At 42.9% G+C, this 22,136-nt stretch overlaps 1 long non-coding RNA gene across 5 annotated transcripts in view; it reads right to left on the reverse strand.

Annotated features, from left to right (window-relative positions):
* Positions 1-22,136, reverse strand: part of LOC309847325 — a 77,572-nt gene that overhangs the window by 14,865 nt on the left and 40,571 nt on the right. For all 5 annotated transcript variants that reach the window (XR_014302395.1, XR_014302396.1, XR_014302397.1 and 2 more), the window contains 2 exons: positions 9,643-9,691; positions 8,957-9,213 (listed from right to left, as the gene is read on the reverse strand). This is a non-coding gene — a long non-coding RNA (uncharacterized lncRNA). The remainder of the gene's footprint in view (positions 1-8,956; positions 9,214-9,642; positions 9,692-22,136) is intronic.

The following is a 22,136-nucleotide window of genomic DNA, read 5'->3' on the forward strand; positions in this document are numbered from 1 at the left end:
GCTTGGCAACAGTTTGTTTCATGAAATGCCAAGTTTCCCCACAAACCGAGACTCTGTTCCTGCATGTTCAGATCCATAAACCCAGGGTCTGCAGGCCCATGGAGATGGACCCTGTGGCAGAAGGGAGAGGTTTATAAACCTCAGGGTTTCAGGGGCACCAGGGTGGCTCAGTCGGTTAAGCATCTGCCTTCAGCTCAGGTCACGATCCCGGGGTCCTGGGACCAAGTCCTGCATCAGGCTCCTTACTCAGTGGGAATCCTGCTTCTCCCTTTCCTGCTCCCACTATTTGTGCACGTGCTCTCTCTGTCAAATAAATAAACCCTTTTTAAAAAAATTAAAAATAAATAAATATACGGCAGGGCTTTAGACTTCGTGCTGTCCAGAAGATTCTCCTCCATCTTCGGTGGTCTTCCCCATGGGGTTCGTTTCCGGGTCTCACTACAAATACAGGAGGCATGAAGAAACACCTGTCGCTGCTCATGAGCTTACCCCAGCCACGGAGCCAGAGCCTGGTCACCTCCTGCAGGCTGCCCTCCTTACAGGTGGGTGGCAGGCTCAGCCCTGGATAGACAGGGTCATTAATGAGAAATGCGGGGTTCCACCCCCAGGATCTAGGCTCCTGTCGGTATCTGACCAAGTTTCTGAAATGTCTGCTGAGGAAAAAGAAGAATTCTGCTGAGAAGGGACTAAAAAACCAGGAGAGCCATTTCAACATTTCCTCCTCCCTCATTGTCCATGCTGGGAGCTTTTGTGCTGTCAGTCCTGGGGACCCGAGCCTGAACACCACCCCAGATCCAGCAGAGCCCCAGTGACAGGGCTGAAGGCAGAAGGGGGTTGGTTCTCTACTTCTCCGATTCATTTTATTATTATTATTTGGCCAAAATCTCAAATCCTTCTTACCAGTTGTTTGGCCTTGCAAACCCCTGAACCTCTTTTTTCTTTTCTCACTAGTTTGAGACACAGTGTTTTATTATCTATTTTTGTATTGAAGTGTAATTAAAATACAATATTACATTTGTTTCAAGCATATAATATATTAATGCGTCAATTCTATTCGTTACTTCAGTTAAGTGCCGTCACCATCCGTCAGCAGACAATGACATGACAATATTATTGACTATGTTCCCTGTGCTGTACTTTTCGTCTCTGTGACTTAGTCATCATTTACCTGGAAGCCTGTGCCTCTCTGTCCATTTCACCCAGCCCCTTAGCCCCCTCCTCTCTGGCAACCACCCCTTGAACCTCTTTATTTCTCAATGTCTTCACCTATAAAACGGTCATCACAGGGACGCCTGGGTGCCTCAGTGGGTTAAAGCCTCTGCCTTCGGCTTAGGTCATGATCCCAGGGTCCTAGGATCAAGCCCCACATCGGGCTCTCTGCTCAGCAGGGAGCCTGCTTCCACCTTTCTCTCTGCCTGCCTCTCTGCCTACTTGTGATCTCTGTCTGTCAAATAAATAAATAAATAATCTTTAAAAAAATAAATTTAAAAAAATGGTCGTCTCCGCAGCACCTACTTAGAGGGTCATTATGGCACATAATCTAACAAGGAACTTGGGGTATAATTTTAGTGTGACTTGGGACTACAGGTTAACAAACTTGATTCCAAATATAGCACACAGCAGGCTCTCAATAAGGATTAATTCAATGAATTAAGATTAATAACAAATCTTTGGGAGTGGTAGCTGGAAATGAACGTTCACAACTGACGTGCAAGGTGACTTTTGCAAGGGAATGCTGACAATTTTTGAGTTGAAATGTGAGTTGCTCTGTGTCTTAAATAGAAGGACATTTTCAGAAAAGAAATAAATATGTGATTCTGTAGGAATGACCTTGGTGTCAACATACCTGAATTCTATTCTTGATTCCGTTATTAATTTGCTTTGTGACATTAAAAACACCTGCTTCATATTCAAGGTGTTTTGGTAAACTGAAGAAGTCGGACCAGATTATGTCTAAGGTTCATGGCTATCTGTGGACAGTAACGGTAATGGTAATAGTCTCTGGTACTTTTGTCAGAAGAGCTAATTAGCTGAAGTGGTTTTAAGGGGGAAGAAGAGATCTGTGTTTTATTGAGAAATAGACCTAATTCTCACCAGGATGAAAGCCACCATGACTGTGAGTCAGGATGGTCATTATCGCCATCATCAGTGCCATCCCGTACTGTTTACTGAGGCCGCCGTCTGCAGACACTACACTAGGAGTGTGGTACACACAACATTTCCCTTGGTCCTCTCAATATTTCTTAGCACCTCACCAGATCCATTCCAAAAGTGGAGATTTATGTTCCCTAAAAAACAGTGGGATATTACCCATTACCGGTCTAAAAGCTATCATTAATTAGTGGTCTCCTACATGCCGGGTGCCTTGCACACCTCTTTCCTAATCCCCACAACAGCCCTGTAAAGTAGGTAATATGAGTTCTAAGTTCTTTTTTTTTTTTTTTTTTTTTTTTTTGCTGAGGAACAAATCACCATTAATTTCGAAGCTTAAATGGACACTTTTGCATAATGAAGAGTTCAGTGTGCCTTCATGGGTCCTCTGCTCAGGGTCTCACAAAGCTGTAGTCAAGACGTCAGCTGGGCTGTGATCTCATCTCATCAAACCCACTGCTTGTGGTCTTCCAAGACAGACTTTCCTGAAATGAGAGCCAAAGTTCCCTACAGAGGCTGCACATGGTCCTTACATTTTTGTTGACCTTCCATTGGAGTCATCCTCTGACATGTGGTCTTGTTCACAACCTGGCAGTCTGCTTCTTCAAAGCCATCAGAAAATCCTCCTGACTTCTGTCTCTGACCTCTGGACCCTCTTTTCAAGAGCATGCCTGATTAGGTCAGGCCCACCCTAGATAATCTCCCTTTTAGTAACTCAACATTAACAGACATGGTACCTCGATTACTTCAGCAAAATCTCCTCACCTTTGTCATACCATGTAAGAAAATCTTGGGCATGATATTCCACCATACTCAAAAGTCTCACCACATTTGGGGGAGGGAATTATCTAGGATGTGAGTCCCAGAGACAGGAATTTGAGGGACCACCCTGGAACTTGGCAACAAGCTCTGTCTTAGAAGTCATCAGGTGCATGTCTAACAACCCATGAATAATAAGGAGCAAAATTAGAGTCGCAGTCAAGTGTGAGAGTCCTGAACCCAAGCCCCTTCTCACAAGCCCCATTCTAACAGCAAACTTCCTATCCTCAAAAATAAACATTTTCTGAGGTCATCCAGGGCACCTGATATGAACCTGCAGTTCATAAAATACTTTATGACATGTAAAATTCATTGTGACTAAATCAAGTTCAAGATTTCCCCCCACAGCCCCTCTCAGCACACATGTCAATCAAATCCAGGCTGAGCCATCAAACCCAATTACCCAGAAACCAGCTGACATAAGCTATTAATAAAGCCACATGAAACCGGGGAGCAGACGTCCTCACTCTGTGGCTCACACTCTCTGCCCAGGTGTCACACCATTGCTCCCGAAGCTTCTGCACTTGGCCAGATTCCCACCTTGTCTTGTCTCGGTCTTTCCATCCCTGACCCCTGCCGCGCATCATTGGAGCCCTCAAGACATGTCTGTTGGGCTAAACACTTCTCCTCGCCTTGTAATAAGCATATTTCAGACTATCTGGATTCCCTCCCCTCTGATTTCAAGTGTTTTGGAGCATTTGAACTAACTGATGTTCTCTGTGTATGCCTATGGAGACAATGCCTTTTGGGCAGTGGCTGTGTCCCCAGCCAAGCACATGGAGTACGTGGCTCCTCACTTGCCTCCTTTCTCTTCCTCCTAGAGAGCAGAATCTCGGGAATGAACACCTGCTGATCACCTCCTGAATGCCGCACACTGCATACATACAACCATGCATGAGAGCTGCAGCACTGCAGCTCAGAGACATTAAATAGCTCATCTGAGCTCAGGCCACTGATGGTGCTGCAACCCACAGCTGAACCGAGACTCTAGGATGGCAAAGCCAGTCTCTATCCAGACTTCACTGCTCAGTTGGGCCTCTTTTCCTCAAACTGAGTGCAGTCCCCAAAACTTTGAATGGTATTTAGACAGGTACAAGTTTTAAAAGAGCCTTGAAGTGTGCAAATGACACCTCATCTTAACACATGCATTTTTCAGACGTGACAACCTAACAGATCAATGCCACATTTAAGACTTAGTACTCAAGGGGTGCCCGGGTGGCTCAGTGGGTGGTTAAAGCCTCTGCCTTCAACTCAGGTCATGATCTCAGGGTCCTGGGACTGAGCCCAGGCTCTCTGCTCAGCAGGGATCCTGCTTCCCCCCATCTCCCTCTCTCTGCCTGCCTCTCTGCCTATTTGTGATCTCTGTCTGTCAAATAAAGAAATATAAATCTTAAAAAAAAAAAAAAAAGAAAGAAAGAAAGAAAAAAAAAAAAGAAAAATCTTTAAAAAAAACAAAAAAGACTCAGACTCAGTATTCAACATCTATAGAGTTTTCCATACATTTCTGCTCCTTGGTACCTATGCAAGCCTGAGACATACTAGTCTTTCAGGAAATATTTGGAGAGTGAAGGATGAAAGGGTGGGCATGTGGGGTGTTTGGTGTGGGAGTGGGGGTGGATGCTCTTTTCAGGTAAGCAAAGTAGGGCCCAGGGCCGACCTGCCGGTTGCACAGTTAACACTGTGTGCGAACATCTCCCTGTTTTGTGGGCTTCCATCGCCCCCTAGCCACCATGGGGAGAAATACCCATCTCAGGGAAAATCCTTTGAGCCCTTCCTTTGACAGTCTTTGCTACTACAGTGTACACCTTCGTGCTTTGTCTTTTCTATAGCAGCTTTCTTTAGTCGCTATTATTAAACACCGGTGTCCGTAAGGGTTGGCATCACTTATCTTATCAGCGCAAAAGAATGGGATTTGTCAGTTCTTTAGAAGCCCTTTCCTAGTAAGAACCGTGCCTTGCTTGTCTCTGAGTCCCCGGCTCTACCATGAAAACTCCTGGGCATCTGTCCGCGTGTATCCTGGCTTTAGCACCAGGCCAGGTCCTATCTCCTCCATGAAGCTCACACAGCGACAGCTTCTTCTACTAATTCCTCACTGGCCACGTGCAAGGGGCCTGATGAGCACCATCTCACGTAATTCTCCTGATGACCCTATCTCACAAGCAGGGAAACTGAGGTATGGTGGGCGCACACACCTTGGCAAAGCCACTATTCAAACCCAGCTGCCTCCTCCTCAGGTCTAGGACCCTCCTCTCAACATAGGCCGTGGGAGTCCCCCCAACCAGAGTGGTATCTCATCTTCTGCCGCCATTCCTTTCTGACTCCTTCCTGTCATTTTTCATTCCATCTCCCTGTAAGTTGTATTTCTTCTTTCTCTCAACCAGAAACTCAAGCCCCAAGAAGGACGTTGTCCTTCAACATGTCATCTTTGTGCACAGCAAATCTCACACGTGGTGGGTACTCAGGAAAGGCATGTGGCCATCCACGTAATTTGTGAAACTGCGGCTTCTTCAGTGACTACGAGGTTGTTAGTTCTGAGTTCAGGTTTCCCTGAACCTGGAGAACCTGAGGAGAACCAGAAGAGACATGGGGATGCTTGGCATCAGAATGACTCGGAGACCTTTAGCTGGTTGTCTGCTTACAACAATGCTTTCATGGGAAGGAGGAGAGTGAGTGGGGGTATTGCCTGGGACAAATGCAAAGTAGGGTTTATAACTGAGAGACCACAAAGGGGAAGAGGGAGCTGCAGACTGTCTGAAAGCAGGCTCTTCTGGGAACAGTGAGGCTTGGTTTACATTTTTTCCATAAACTGATTAGCAGACAGGAAGCAAAGAGGTCAGTCTGGAGGCTCTACCTTGAGCTGGCTGAATAGAGGCATTCAAGAAGATGATTCCCAAAAACCTAGGGAGTCTGGCTGTGATGTAAGTGACAGGCTGCCTGTGTGATGTGTCCAGAGCCCTCCCCCTTCCCTGATCAGATTCCTCTGGGGGAGGTGATCACTGTCCAACCATCGCTTGCCAGGACCAAAGCAGAGGAAAGTGAGCCATTCTTCATCATGGGAAAGGAGAACCAGCCCACTGTTCTGGAAGGAAGAGGACTGGCCTGTAGGTTTGAGGGAGCATAGAATAGGGGGTGGGCAAAAGCAGAATTTGGGATTCTAGGTAGGAAATTAAGGGTCGGAGGAGAAAGAAAAAGAAAGAACAGGTGCACGCACGGGTTCAGTTCACAACACTGAACAACCATGCCAGATGGATGCAGGCCAATCCACAGACATTGTTGGACTCCTGAAGGACAACCTATGCTGGGCATGAGCCCTTCACCCCTCAGAATCTGGGAAGGGTCAAGGGGAACCTGGAGAAGTCCCCAGGGGTAAGTGTGGGGCTATGGTACTGGCTGCTGACCACTACCAAGAAATACATACAGCATTTTATCCACCACTGCTCTCATCAGGAATGTGCTGATTGAGTATCTTGCACTGAAACGAGAGAAGAGGGAGGAGAATGTGGCTCTCCGGGATCATTAACAGACATGGAAGCCAGTAAAAGGGAAACTGGCAGGGGCATGGCGGAGCTGCCCTTCCAGTCAGATCAGGTTCCCTGTTGTCCAGCATGGCGGGTCCCGAGGCCCCTGTGGTCATAGCTGTTGACCCGCCCCACCCGGGGAGGCAGCCCTGGCAGCAGCACCCATCCAGCTGGCTGAGTGGCAGCCCCAATTTCCAAGGCAGGGAAACCGGCTGGTCAGTTGGGCCAAAGCCCAGAGTGATGCTGATCTTGGCAGGCTCTCGTGCCCTCTTGTGCCCATGGCCCACAGGTGGCTCTTCTCCACACGCCCAAGTCAAAAACAAAATCCCTCCCTGGAGAAACAGCAATAGAGCCGTTTGCCTCTGGGCTTCAAGAAATGTGCAATTCAGACCACACTCCCCTCCATAGAATCTGTGTTAGAAGATCTGGAATTTCTGACTTTCCAAGAAGGAGCCCAGCCCCCATGCCTTTGTGAAAAAAAAATAACAGGAATAAATATTTTCAGAGTCAGTTCCTCAATGTCCACAGGCTCCAAGAGGTTGCAAGGCCATAATCACCTCCCTCAACATTCGCTAACTATTCCCACAGCATCCTGAGTACATTTTCGGGGCTGTTTCTAATTACCCCCTGCCCTTGGGGAGTTCATTTTGCATCACAGTTTTGCTCTGGGCCATCGAAAACTATTTCCATCTTCCCATATGTGTTTGGCTACCACTAATTGGGGAAAGTTATTTTTAGCATTTCCTCATCCTTCTGTCTTTGCAGATCTGCCCTATTTAGGGAAAAAAATCTAGAAAAGAGTAATTTTCCCCCCTAAGGAATACCAGAGATGCTTTTAAAGTTCTACAAGCAATTTTTTTCATGTTCACTGTAGAAATCAGTAAAGGGGAGCAAAAAATCCCAAATCCTGGATTTTCTTCTCTACCATGTGTGCTGGCATAGAAAGACAAGGAAGGATTCTTTTCCTCCTTCAAAACTCAGGTCGGTGTCACAACCTCTAACAGATCCTACAGCTCCCCCATCCCACTCCAGCTTTGGGCAGACCCACCATCACCGGAATTCAACAATCGCACTAGAACTATACCTTGCTATACTTTTTATATTTCAGATACCACTTGCACCCTCAAAGAATTCTGTCAAATTTAAGGTATCTTTTAAAAACTAAATATGAAGGATTTTAAACTACTTTCACCTAATCTGTACTTTCTTTTTATCAATTAGCAATTTGACAAGCAGCTTTAGAATTATTTTAGTACTTGAATTTAAAAGAATGGCAACATACAAATATTTGTGTATTGCTGCCAAAATTAAGAAATGGTATTTTCTTATCATTTGGTTTAGTATTTTGTTTTTAATTATCACTTATCAAACATAACAAAAAAGCAATATTTCAACCACAAAGAAAATGAACCTTTGACTAATTTTGGTCAAAGATAGACCTATCACTGTTACTCAGAAATGGGTTCTACTGAGGGTCGCCTGGGTGGCTCAGTGGGTTAAGCCTCTGCCTTCGGCTCAGGTCATGATCTCAGGGTCTTGGGATCAAGCCCCGCATCGGGGCTCCCTACCCAGCAGGGAGCCTGCTTCCCCACTTTCTCTCTCTGCCTACCTCTCTGGCTACTTGTGATCTCTGTCTGTCAATAAATAAATAAATAAATAAATAAATAATTTTTTTTTTAAAGGTTTCTGTTGAAACAGTTTCATTTCTTCTGTTCTTCATTTTTCAAAGACTCATAATTAGGATTTTGTTCAAATATGTGAACTGAGGGCACCTGGGTGGCTCAGTTGGTTGTGTGACTGCCTTGGGCTCAGGTCATGATCCCGGACGTGCAGGATTGAGTCCCGCCTTAGGCTCCCAGCTTGTTGGGGAGTGTGCTTCTCCCTCTGACCTCCTCTCTCATGCTCTCTCACTCATTCTCTCTCAAGTAAAAAAATAAAATCTTTTTTTAAAAAATGTGAACTGAGAGCTTCATAAAAAATTAATTTGAAATTAGCTAACCTATCACACATGTATTAGAATAGCTCAGATCTTGGCCACTGACAAGGGCAAATGTTGGTGAGGATATGGAACAACCGGAATTCTCCTTCAAGGCTGGTGGGAAACCAAAATGACACAGGGACCTTGGAAAACAGTTTGGGATTTTTTACAAAACTAAACAGACTCGTTCCCTATGATTCAGCAAAAGTGATCCTTGATGTCTACTCAAGGAGTTAAAAACTTATGTCTACACAAAAACCTGTACATGGATGTTTATAGCGACTTAATTCATAATTATCCAGACTTGGTAACTTTTTGCCTGTTACTATGTTATGAATCTCTCTCCCATTTGGCCCGCAAGTCTATACACTTCTTTCTGTGGTGGACATGGAGAGGCAGTGCCTGCAACCCTTTCAAGGAAAGACTTGTGCCAGCTGTTGGAGGACAAGCTCCAGCTGCTTCTTGCCTCAGTAGCAGAGAGCTGACTCACCCAAGAACTTGGGTCTTCCTAGGGGACCCATATCCATTGACTGGTTGTTGTAGGAGACAAAGGCCCAGCCGTTTCAGCCCAACAAGGGATCACTCTGATAGGCTGCTTCTGCTCCAGAGCTGTCAAAAGGGTTCCTATTGTTGGCCCGTTTTGTACTAGGATCTTTCCCACGAAGAAATCCCACTTCCTTCACCTTCTTTCCACAGATGATCTCTAATAAATACCATACACATCAAACTCCATCTTGGTGTCTATTTCTGGAAAAAAAAAAAAAACCTGTGACAATTTGGAAGTTAATTGCTTAATTAATAGCTAACATAACATATACCTTTACATATAAATACGCTATCCTAGAAATTAGTGTGTGTTTTTTAATTATAGAAGAAACTGATTCTTTCATAGAATGATTATTGGAATGAAAGATTCAAAAGTTGAGCACCACACCTAAAACTAATATGACACTGTATGTTAATCTTACTGGATTTTTTTTTTTTAAATCTTAGTTAGCTTACATGAGAAAAACTAGTGTGATATAGTTGAGACAGTCATTATATTGCTTTTCAAACCTTGGTCCTAGACATGAAATCAGAATATCATTTCATTGTTGAGTTTTAATGATCTCAAATAGGATAATAATACATTATAATTTGATTTGTAAGCCTACTTTGGAAGGATATATAAATTACCTTTGTGGAATTGTGTAGAACCAAAATGTAATAAATGATGTAAGTCAATCTAAAACAAAACAAAATGAAATGAAACACTTTAGTATCAAAAAAACACAGTATTTTTCTAACAAATGCAAATCTATTATTTACATTATTTTCCTCTAAATAAAAATTACCCCTTTAGTTGGGGTGAGAGTCCCTGTTATTTGCTGCCCCCTTTACCTTGCTTTATTTTTCTTTCTACCATTTTTTTTTTTTAGTATCTTTTATATCAATATCTGTCTCCCTAGCACCTAGAATGGAGCATGACATACAGTAAGTGTTCCATAAATTTTGGATGGAGAGGTAATGAATATATGAATAAATGGTAACGAATAAATGAATAAATGACTTAGGACCAAAGGAGATAAAACATATCCAGACCAATAATACATTTGGCCTCCCTCTTCAGGAAAAAGAAGCACAGTATTAACTTGCTTCATATAAAATTGCCCAAAGTACTCATTGTATATGCACAGATGTATCTAAGCCTTTTTCTTTGCTCCCTGCTTCCTTCCAGCCCCACCCCTTTGATGCAGGCTGCCTGATTGCATAGCTTTGGGGGAGCTCATGAGAAGGTTGTATTCAGAGGATCAAGAATGGTAACAGATGGCTGGATGCCCTCATTCTGCAGATGCCTCTGTATCTGTGCTGCTTAAAAGCATTTTAACTAGTATAGGGTGAGACGGGTATTATCTGGTTGCAGCCCAAGTTTCGAATCCCAGATTAGTGCACAGTCCCCTCAGCCTCATAGCTGCTAATCCTCTGTGACAGTTCTTGTGCACCTGTGGATGCTGAATGCTTTCAGACTTCAGGGAATTCTGTTTCATTATAACTTGTTTGGGGTTGGATTTTGCCCTACATGAGCTCTTTGGCTAATGTCGCTGGCTCATATTTTTGTTAGACTATTTAAAGACAAGTGAATAAATTTGGAGAGAGTAATGAAAGGTGTTACAGGAGACTTGAGATTGAGCTAGGACTTTGGCCATCCATCCTAGTTATCAAAAGCAGTCCTTAACCTTATTGTTGTTCTGACAAGATGGCGGAGAAGCACAGGTCGATTTAGAGATTCAGTCCAAGGGGAACAGCGACTCTCACATTCTTTCGTGGAGAGACCTGACCGAAGAATGAAACAGAAGACACAGAACCTCATAAAAAAGCACAGTCTGTATTCATAGTTAAGCAGTTAAGTTCGTAGTTAAGTTTACCTACAGCGTTTTTGTCGCTTCTGTCTACAATCAGAAAGACTCTAGGGGCTCCTGGGTGGCTCAGTGGGTTAAAGCCTCTGCTTTAGGCTCAGGTCATGATTTCAGGGTCCTGGAATCAAGCCCAGCAATGGGCTCTCTCCTCAGCAGGGAGCCTGCTTCCTCCTCTCTCTCTGCCTGTCTTTCTGCCTACTTGTGATCTCTGTCTGTCAAATGAATAAATAAAACCTTAATATATATATATATATATATATATATATATATATATATATTTAAAAAATTAAAAAAGAAAAAAAGACTAACGCCATAATCTTCCAATAGCTTTTCATGTGACTGCAATGGATGTTTGTTATGCTAAGTCTGTAAGCAGTAGACTCTTAGTTTCTAAATGAACCTTTTCCAGTTTAAGTAATTTGCACAGAGGAAAATGTCAACTTTTCCTCTTTTCTCCCTAAGAGAGAGCTGATTAGAAAAATACAGGAGACGCCAAATGTTGAAATCAGCAGACCTTTAAATTGCATGGAAACAGATTTCTTAAAATGTAATTCTACCTGGGTTGCTGAAAATGGAGCTAAGAAATCCATTAGCTCTTGGCCCTTTTCCCATTTTTGTAATTATTGTCATATCTTCCTCTGTTGTGAAGTGTCTATTATGTAAATTCCATGAGGAGTGGCTTTTCCATCGTGATCGGCTCATTGCTGCTGTCAGTACAGAACCTCCTGGGGACTTCACTGAGAGTCTACCCAGAAAGGAAAGGAAATACGAGTTTGAGGAGTTTTGTTAGCATGAGATGGGGCAGTCTCCATTGTAGCCATGCTTTGCCAAAACATTTCAGGATGCTTTTGGCCTGTGAAATCACCTCAGAGAAAATATACAAGGTTTGGTATATTGTTCCCTCCTTTTTTAGGAAAACATGGCCAGACACATTTTTATTGTCACAGAGGGAATAAACTCCTTTCCTCTGGTGGCAATTATTTTCATTGGGTTTGTAATTTTAAGGTCACTGATGGGAGGAGAGGGAGGTGTCCATTTCCCATAGAAGGCAAGAAGAGTGAAGAAGCTGATAGATCTTCTCAAAGAGGGTTAAAATGTAAAATTATAATCATGAAGAATGTGGCCATCCATCCATCAATAGTCTTTTATAAGCTTCAATTTAAAGATGTCTCTCAATTAGGAAAATAAGGTAGTACGGTATAATACAGAGAACATAAACTTTGAAATTTAAGAACGGTTACTGGCCATTAAAGGGAACTAATGAAGATAGGCCTTCCAGAATTATGATTTTGGGTCAATATCACAGACTGGGTGGACATGGAAGAAATTCTCTGCCCTCTTCCACCAACTTTTTCTAAACATCTGTAACTCCTATAGATATGAACAGACTTAAATGGGTAGGTGGCCCAGTTCACAATATTTAGAAAACTGGTCCAATATCTAAAGGACACCAAAGCCAGAATGAAGAGAAGAAGCAGCATGGCCTGAGGTTATCACACCCAAATAGAGGTCTTATCAGCTGGGAGTTGAGGTTTTCTTTAAGATTTTGTTTATTTATTTGAGAGAGAGACAGTGAGAGACAGCATGAGAGGAAAGAAGGTCAGAGGGAGAAACAGACTCCCGGTGGAGCTGGGAGCCTGAGGCAGGACTTGATCCTTGGACTCCAAGATCATGACCTGAGCCAAAGGCAGCCACTGAGCCACCCAGATGCCTGGGAGTTGAAGTTTTAACACACTTAGAGTTAGTTCCCCAACCTCGGGGAAAGGATGGTTATGAGTAATGTCAGTATTTTCTTTCATGAACTTAATGAGTAGAAAATCTCTTCCTATGTTCCTGGAGAAGAAACAAGAAGATAACCACCTACTTTGATCCTTGGACCAAAAGAGCCACCCACAATATATCAAAATAAACGTGTGAGGTTCTGCATTTACAATTTGGATATGGTGAGAAAACCCTCATGCAAAGAAATTAATATAAAAATTCTGAAATGGGTGAAACCACTAGAAACATGGAGGAGGCCCTGTAAATCTGTTCTTAGAGACATTTTTTTACCCCCGTGATGAACGGAATTATACCCCCCACAATTCATACATTGACGCTCGAGCCCCTATGGTGATTGTAATTAAAGACAAGGTCTTTAAAGAGGTAGTTAGGGGTCAATGAGGTCATAAAGATGGAGCCCCGATACAGTAGGACTAGCATCTCTCTGAGAGGAGGAAGAGACACAAGAAAGACCATGTGAGGTTGGGATGAAAAGGGCCAGCTTCAGGCCAAGAACAGAGACCTCAGGAGACACTAAACCTGCTGGCAGCTCCTTGACCTTGGACCTCTAACCTCCACAACTGTGAGAAAATAATTTCTATGTGCAAGCTACCCAGGCTGACTATGACACTCCTGATTACATGGCCATCTGGATACACTCACTGAAGATAAATTCACAAGAAAAATGTATAGATTGCACAGAGAGGAAGTCACAAGGAACATCAAACAGGAGAATTTGCACCCCCCAAAACTAAAGGTAATAGGTTAAGCTGAACGAGATTATAAAATAAGCTTGTTTTTGTTTAAAATATTTAGAGAGTCAAGAAGGTATGCAAACTGTAAGTCAAGTGCAGAGTAATATGGGAAGAACCTGTTTTTTGAGAGGAAACTATATAGGCATTGTAGAAATAAAAGTTATAACTATTGAGAGGGGCCTGGGTGGCTCAGTCAGTTGAGCATCAGACTCTTGATCTCAGTTCAGGTCTTGATCTCAGGGTCATGAGTTTGGGCCCCACGTTAGGCTCCATGCTGGGCGTAGAGCCTACTTAAATTGGGCGGGGAGGAGTGCCTGGGTGGCTCAGTGGGTTAAAGCCTCTGCCTTCAGCTCAGGTCATGATCCCACGGTCCTGGGATCGAGCCCCACATCAGGTTCTCTGATCAGCAGGGAACCTGCTTCCCCCTCTCTCTCTGCCTGCCTCTCTGCCAACTTGTGATCTCTGTCTGTCCCCTCTCTCTCTGCCTGCCTCTCTGACTACTTGTGATCTCTGTCTGTCAAATAAATAAATAAAATCTTAAAAAAAAAAAAAAGACGGGGTATAATTATTGAAATTAAAAGTATACTACGGGGTGCCTGGTTGGCTCAGTCAATAAAATATCCCACTCTTGATCTTCTAGTCATGAGTTAGAGACCCAGGCTGGGTGTAGGGATCACTTTTTTTTTTTTTTTTTAAGTGTTGTAGGTGGAAAAATAGCATATTAGATCCAGGCAAATAGAAAATTAGTGAATTGAAATATAAATCTTAAAACAACAACAACAACAAAAAACCTTGTGGCATAGGATGAAAATAGAAAGGAGAGGTGAGATGCCTCGGTGGCTCACTCGGTTAAGCGTCTGCCTTCAGCTCAGGTCATGATCCCAGAGTCCTGGGATGGAGTTCCACATCTGGCTCCCTGCTCAGTGGGGAGCCGGCTTCTCCCTCTGCCTGCTGCTCCTTCTGCTTGTGCACGCTCTCGCTCTCTCTCTCTCTCTCTCTGACAAATAAATAAATAAATAAAATCTTCAAAAGAAAAGAGAGGCAAAGACACACAAAGGACAGAGTGAGAAATCCCGAAATATGTCTGGTAAAAATTACCCAAAAAAATCAACAGGGGGGAAAAAAAAAAAAAGCGGAGGAGGTGGTGGTATTTAAAAAGCTAAAGGCTGAAAATTCCCTGAATTATAAAAGGAATCTCTCTCTGGTGGAAAGGAAAGTATCAGTGATGTGGAAAATAAAGGCACAATGTAGCTTAAATTAAAATCTCTTTACAGCTCACAGCCCACTGATAGATACCTGAAACATGCAGGGCATGACCTTCCTTGAGGAACTCGTGGCTGCCTTAGGCCTTAACCTTTAAAAAGGAACCTTATCTTGGCAGTAGCTGGTCCCTCAAGGTCCTGAAAACCTTGCTTCTAGATTCCTTGGAGACTCGTGCTATGCCTAACCCCCACTAGTTCAAAAGTACACAGTCAGTCACTCCTCACAATCCCAGTATAGCTCTTTCTGCCCACGGGTCCTGTCCTGTGAGAGAGAAGGGGTTGAGGTAGAGGCAAGAGAGACAGGAGGCCCTTAACTCCCCTGACTGGGTTTGGAAACTGCCCCTGGCAGGTGGAGAGGCTAAGACAAAGAAGAACAAGACATAAGGGAAAAAACCAAGAAGACACAAGAATCTCAAAGCCACAGGCTTCCCAGTCAGTTGTCTGTAAAGACTTCCACTGTAAGTCCTCAGCAGCAACGCATTCGGGACCCCTCTCTCTCTGGAGCGCTTTTTTCTTCCCTTTCTGCTCTCACCTTCACTTAATAAACTTTCACTTCACCTTTCCATGTCCACAAGAGTCATTCCTCGACTCTGTGAGACAAGAACCTTGCAAGCCTGCAACATCAGGACCTAAGCAGATAAAAGAAAAGCATAATTCCAACTCAACATATCATAATGAAACAGCACGTATCCAAAACAAAGGGGGAAAAAAGCCTTAAGAGCCACCAGATTGGGGCACCTGGGTGGCTCCGTCGGTTAAGTGTCTGCCTTCGTTCAGCTCAGGTCAGCTCAGGTGATTTCAGGGTCCTGGAATGGAGCCCCGCGTCAGGTTCCCTGCTTCTCCCTCTCTCTGCTTTTCCCCTTGCTTGTACTCTCTCTGTGTCAAATAAATACATAATCTCTTAAAAAAAAAAAAAGCCATCAGATTATGTATCAAAGAATGGCAATCATACTGGAGAAGACTTAACAGAAGTCAAATGACAATGGAGTGATATTGCAAAGTTCTAATGAGGAAAAAGACTGTCTCCCCAGAATTCTATCCTAGTGATACCGTCACTCAAGACTGAGAGCAAAATAAAGATGCTTTCAGACAAGCAAATGTACTACTTACAGACTTGCCTGAAGTAACTGGCTAAAATGTACCAGAGAAAGACTTGGATCTGAGTGGTATGCAAGCAGCAGTGCTAAGTACACTGGTTGTCTTCATCAGCATTTACTGTAAGTCATAATGATAGCACTAAGACGGGCGAAGGAGGTGGAGGTCAGGGAGAGGGGAGAGACCACAGTAAATGGAAAACACAGAATACAATAATAGGAAAAAAAAATGTATCGGTACACAACATAAATGTAAATGGATCACATTCGTCTATTAGATTCTGACTCCATTTACAAAATCCAGCTGGAGGTTGCTCTCGTCTTTGTGGCTTGCTTTCTTACTGATGGGAAGTGAGTCTGCTGTCACTCTTATGTTTGTTACTCTGTAGTGCATCTTTCTCTCTGGCTGCTTATGAGATTTGTTTTTTTAATTGTTGGTTTTAAGTAATTTGCTCATGAAATTACAGTGGCACTTATCCCCAGTAGATCTATAGAGTTAACAAAATCACAACAAACTTTTTATAAGAATTTTTCGGCTAGAGATTGATAAGTGTATTGCAAAATTTACAAGAATATGAAAACGATCTAAAATGGCCAAAACAACTTTTTTAAAAAGGCTGGAGGCCTTATAGTACCTGATTTATGCTACTTGATCTCAAATCTTATTATAAATATTATTGTAAATTATTATTATAAAGCAATAATAAATAAGACAGTTTAATCAAGACAAACATATCAATGGAACAGAACAGAGTCTAGAAAAAAAATCCACGTAATATGATAGATTGATATTTTGACAAAAGTATAAAGGCAATTCAGTAGACCAAAAACTAGTCCTTTCAGCAAAGGGTGTTGCAACAGCTGGATATGGATTCATGGTAAAAAAAAAAAAAATTAAAAAAGAACTCCAATCTATATCTTACACCATAGGTATAAGTTAAATGGATCAGAGACCCAAATGAAAGACCCTAAAATGACAAAACTTGTAGGAGAAAACACAGGAGAAAATTTTAGTGGGTTTGTTTTGGGAAAGAGTTCTCAAATAAGTCACTGCAGCATGAACTATAAAAGCAATTCTACATTCTGCCCTCCACATCCCTCTACCTGCTTCAGAGAACCACTGATCTGCTTTCTGTCTATGCAAGAGTTTTTTGTTTTGTTTTGTTTTTTAGAAATTTCATATACATGGAAACAAATCGATAGGCTCTTGTGTCTGGGTTCTTTTGCTTAGGATCTTTTGTTTTGCTTAAAGATGTATTTGTTTGAAAGAGAAAAAGCATGAGGACATGCACGCAGGAGTAGAGTGAGGGGCAGAGGCAGAGAATCTTCAAGCAGACTCCCTGTGGAGCACAGAGCCTGTTGCAGGGCTCGGCCTCACAACGAGACCATGACCTGACCCAAAACCAATAGCCAGACGCTTCACCAACTGAGCCACACAGGTGCCCCTGTGGAATGATTCTGAGCTTCATTCTTGTTGCATGAATCAGTAGCTCTGTTTGTTTGTTTAATCCCAAGTGCTATTCCATTGTAGGGATATTTTCCACTTTCTGTTTATTCATTCCCCAGCTAACAGACTTCTGGGTTCTTTCCACTTTGGGGCCAGTATGAATAATGCTGCTATGATTAGTCACAAGTGAGGGACTACAACTCTTTCTGTGCACATTAGGTTTTCAGGATTCTTGGAGTTTTTCACTTCCTGAGGAGTAGATTTGCAAGATTGTGTGGTAAGTATATCTTCATTTAAGCAACTTGAAAAATGATTTACAAGGAGGTTGCTTTTCTTTACATTCCACCAGAAATGTAATAGTATTTCAGTTTCTCCAAATCCTCCTTAACACCTGCTATTGTCTGTTTTATCAAGTAGAGCCAGGATAGTGGGTGTAGAGTAGCACCCTATTTTGATTTTAATTGCATTTCCCTAATGATGTTGAATACCTTTTTATGTACTTATAATCATTCAGATATCATTATTCAAATATTTTGTCTTTTTAAAAAATTGGGTTTCTTTTTTTTTCTTCTAAATATTTTATTTATTCATTTGACTGATAGAGATCACAAGTAGGCAGAGAAGCAGGCAGAGAGAGAGGGGGAAGCAGGCTCCCTGCTGAACAGAGAGTCCAATGCGGGGCTCAATCCCAGGATCCGGGGATCATGGCCTGAGCCAAAGGCAGAGGTTTAACCCACTGAACCACCCAGGTGCCCCCAAAATTGGGTTTCTTGTATTAGTACTAATATAAGAGTTCTTTCTATATTCTGCATATGAGTCCTTTGTCTGATCTATAATTTGCAAATATTAACTCCTAGTCTATGCTTTGTGGTCTTGTTTTTTTTTTCACTTTTAAAGTGTCTTTTGAAGAATAAAAGTTTTTTTTTATTTTTATAATTTTTGTGTACCAAATTTTTCTTTAACATATCTTACTTTTGGTCTCATATATAATGAATCTTTATCTTTTCTAAGAAGACTATATATAATGTCTCCTATACTTATTTTTAGAAGTTTTATAGCTTTAGTTCTTACATTTAGATCTATGATTCATTTTTTTTTTAAGATTTTATTTATTTATTTGACAGAGAGAAATCACAAGTACACTGAGAGGCAGGCAGAGAGAGAGAGAGAGAGGAGGAAGCAGGCTCCCTGCTGAGCAGAGAGCCCGATGCGGGACTCGATCCCAGGACCCTGAGATCATGACCTGAGCCGAAGGCAGCGGCTTAACCCACTGAGCCACCCAGGCGCCCCGATCTATGATTCATTTTGAATTCTTTTTTGTGTGTGTATTGACTGAGGTTTTTTTCTTTTATTTGTTTTTGAGCACATGTATAGTCAATTGTTTCTAGATGTTGGACAATAAATACAAGAAAGAAGAAGACCGAACAGAGAAGGAAAGGGGGAGAAGAGATGATCTTTATGTATAAAACAGATTGAATAGTCTTATATAAACATAATTATAGTCTGGAAGACTTTATACTGTCTCAGGACCTTTTGTAAGAAAGGGGAAGCATTTTTTGCCCTCTCATGTTGGTTAAAGGTTTGCCCTTTGGGCACTAAACCCTCATACTTTCAGGTTGCATATATGTGGACACTGAACATTTCTGAGTTCTCATGGGGTCCACAGGGAGGTCTCAGGACAAGAGACTACAGCCTGTGCCTGAAGCAAGATGTTTGCAGGCTTCTCCCCCATTAAACTAATTAAAGCCAGGAGAAGTGGTCACAGTGGCTGGAACGGAGGTCAGCTAAACCAAGGGTTCTTGCAGTGACACATAAGAAATGTCCAATACCGGGGCACCTGGATGGCTCAGTGGGTTAAAGCCTCTGCCTTCAGCTCAGGTCATGATCCCAGGGTCCTGGGATCGAGCCCCGCATCGCATCGGGCTCTCTGCTCAGCAGGGAGCCTGCTTCCTCCTCTCTCTCTCTGCCTGCCTCTCTGCCTACCTGTGATCTCTGTCTGTCAAATAAATAAATAAAATCTTAAAAAAAAAAAGAAAAGAAATGTCCAATACCATGTCTTTTCTCTCCAGAAAAGAGCATCTGTAGTTGCAGGAATATTTTTCTGGACCACAAAGTGACAGAATGCAAAGATGACATGGTTGTAATCTGATTACACAGCAAGGATCTTGTGAAGCAAATTCTCTGTGTCATTGCAAGGGAGACAGTTGCATTAGCTCGAGGAAGTAGAGATTAACCTCAGCAAGGGAGGCTAAGGGGAGATTAAGGGCAAGACCGAAGGGTGGTATCAGCAGCAGTGATGCCTCTGAGTCCCCTGGCACAAATCAGTGTCTGCCCAAGGCTCCCTGGCAAGTGCTGTGGGAACCAGCAACAGTTGGGTCAAATACAAAGCAGGGGGGTCATGGGCAACTAATATGGCAAAATCTCCACTTTCAAAATCACTGTGGATTAACGGGCATTGGGGAATTTCATTACTTAAACACATCAGGCAGGCAGTATCTCTCATTTCAGGTGTTGCGGGAATGAGAATGACCCCCACTTGCGGAAAAGTGCCTTGGGGAGGAGGTTACAGTGCAAGCAGGAAAAGGGCTTCCTGGCACTGGGAAGGCTAGATGGTTCCTCCTCTATCAGACCCCAGGGGGAGTCAGAGAAACCCGAATCCCCCAAGGGAAGAGTGAAACAGAGGTTGGGGGATGAGAATGTGTGACAATGATTGTCTGATCCCAGGGCTATACTCAAAATACTTAACCTCAGGCATGGCATGGGCACTAATTAGTGAGAACAGATGCTAGCCGTAAACAATCAGTAGGTCATAAAGCTGATGAACACTGGCCCTGACCCAGGCTTTGTCTTGCGTCAGCTAATACAGCTTACAGAAAGGGTAACATTAGATGACAGATTTCCTCCCGTGTGCCAATCTTGAACTATTCATAGCTACTGCACAGAGTGCTGTGTTGAGACAAATTCTAATGGTTATGTCCCAGCTTAGTGGAAAAGATCATTGTGATCAGTGACCAACTAGTGATGTCTGCTGTGGTCACAGGGCTAGGAATGTCAGCAGTGGGCTGTGTGGTAGACTAACTGCCCCTGGGTTAAATGTTTACATTTAGTTCATCTCACAAATATTCATTGGTCATACACTGTGACCAATATACTGTATTTTTTAAATACAAAGTTGATACAAACATGAAAAAGGCTCAATTCCTATGCTAAGGACGATCTCAATCTAGTTAGGAAGGTAGATGTGTAGACAGAGAATTTTCACAAAAATGATCATTACATCACCAGAGATATACACAAGGTTTCATTATAAAAACATAAAGGAACACAATGTTAATAGAATTGTCCAGGTATATTAATTGAGATAGGGGTCATAAATGATTAAAATCATAGAGTTCATATTTTAAAAAAAGAGAGAAGAATTAAGGCATAAAATACCCAATTTCTAAACTTCCCTGCAGGGAGCCTGGGTGGCTCAGTCAGTTAGGCATCTTCGTTCAGCTCAGGTCATGGTCCCAGGGTCCTAGGATCAAATCCAGCATCAGGCTCTCTGCTCAGCAGGAAGCCAGTTTCTCTCTCTCCCTCTGCCACTCCCCCTGCTTGTGCTTTCTCTCATGCCCTCTCTCTCTCTCTCAAATAAATCAAATCTTTAAAGTAATTAAATCAAATCAAATAAGATTTCTTCAAATGAATTAAATAAAGAAACTTCCTGGCATAAAGTACAGAAGGCAGGGAACCCTTGGAGCTCTCCCCATAATCATTATCCAAGCCTGTCTACATTCTGGGGTATCGATAGCTTAGGTCTAAGGCAAGGTGGTAGCCAACTAGTAAGCTTTCTGTTCGCACACAAGTACATTTTCTGCAAATTGGTCCACGCATACCCAGGGTTTTGTAGATTCTGGGGCAGACAGCACCACCATCACACTGGTGTGCACACCTCCGGGGGAGCTGTCTATCCCTGGAGGAGAGAGTTGGACAGCAGAGGAACAGGCTTATTAAAACTTCTTTAATTCTCAACTCCCTTAAAAAGAGAAATACAGAGATGGAAAGATATCACTAATGTCAGCAGTGGGCTGTGTGGTAGACTAACTGCCCCTGGGTTAAGGCCCCTTTCAGTGAAGGCCTTGGAAAGCAGTATTTTTTTAAAAGCACATGAGATGAGAACTAAAGACAGTAAATTCCACCAAATGGAGAGAGGGGAAAAAAATGCATGTTCTCTTCAGTAAGGCCAAATGTGACTACATTCAGTTATCCCTTTTTTTCCACTCTGGGTATGGAGAGGAGCCAATGTTCTGACTCTGCTTTTCCTGGCACATCCCAGCTGAACAACAGGCTCCATGAACCATCTGTGCCAAACTTCACCTTGAGCTGAAGGCAGAAGCGTGAAGGAACTGAAGCCTGGAGACATCAAATGACTTGCCCCAAATCATTCATTCATTCATTCATTCATTCATTTCACAGATACTTGTGAGCATTCCTCTATGCTGGGTTCATACCATCCCTGCAGGACCCCATTACAGAGGCAGATTCCAGAGTAGAATCTATAAATACCTAGATCAGAGGTTTTTCCTAGCTCCTCGATCTGTCCTGATAGTCCTATTTGTGGGTATTGAAGGCAAAGGAGAATTTGATTCCAAGAGACCTGGGCTCTCAGGGCTGTCGGGTAGAAATAAGCAATAGAGTCTCCGTCCCAGGTGAGGGAGAGGCTCTGACATTGCTTGGATACTGAACGGAATAGAAGTGAGCAAAGCTTTGAACATTCTCATAGTTTTGGAAGAGAGTGAAGAGTATGCCCAAAAGGAGAGGGAACTCCTGTATTTCAGAGCCCCACCGCGGGGCAGAACCTCAGGGGCTTGGGCTGGATGGTAGCTCAGTAGGGGTTGTGCCTGGAGTCCTCGGGTCCTGGCCTCAGCAAGCCTTTTCTGGGCTGACTTGTCATGGCAGTCCTGGCCTCACCC

The sequence above is a fragment of the Mustela nivalis genome, assembly GCF_964662115.1.
Source record: "Mustela nivalis genome assembly, chromosome: 14".
NCBI classification, from domain to species: domain Eukaryota; kingdom Metazoa; phylum Chordata; class Mammalia; order Carnivora; family Mustelidae; genus Mustela; species Mustela nivalis.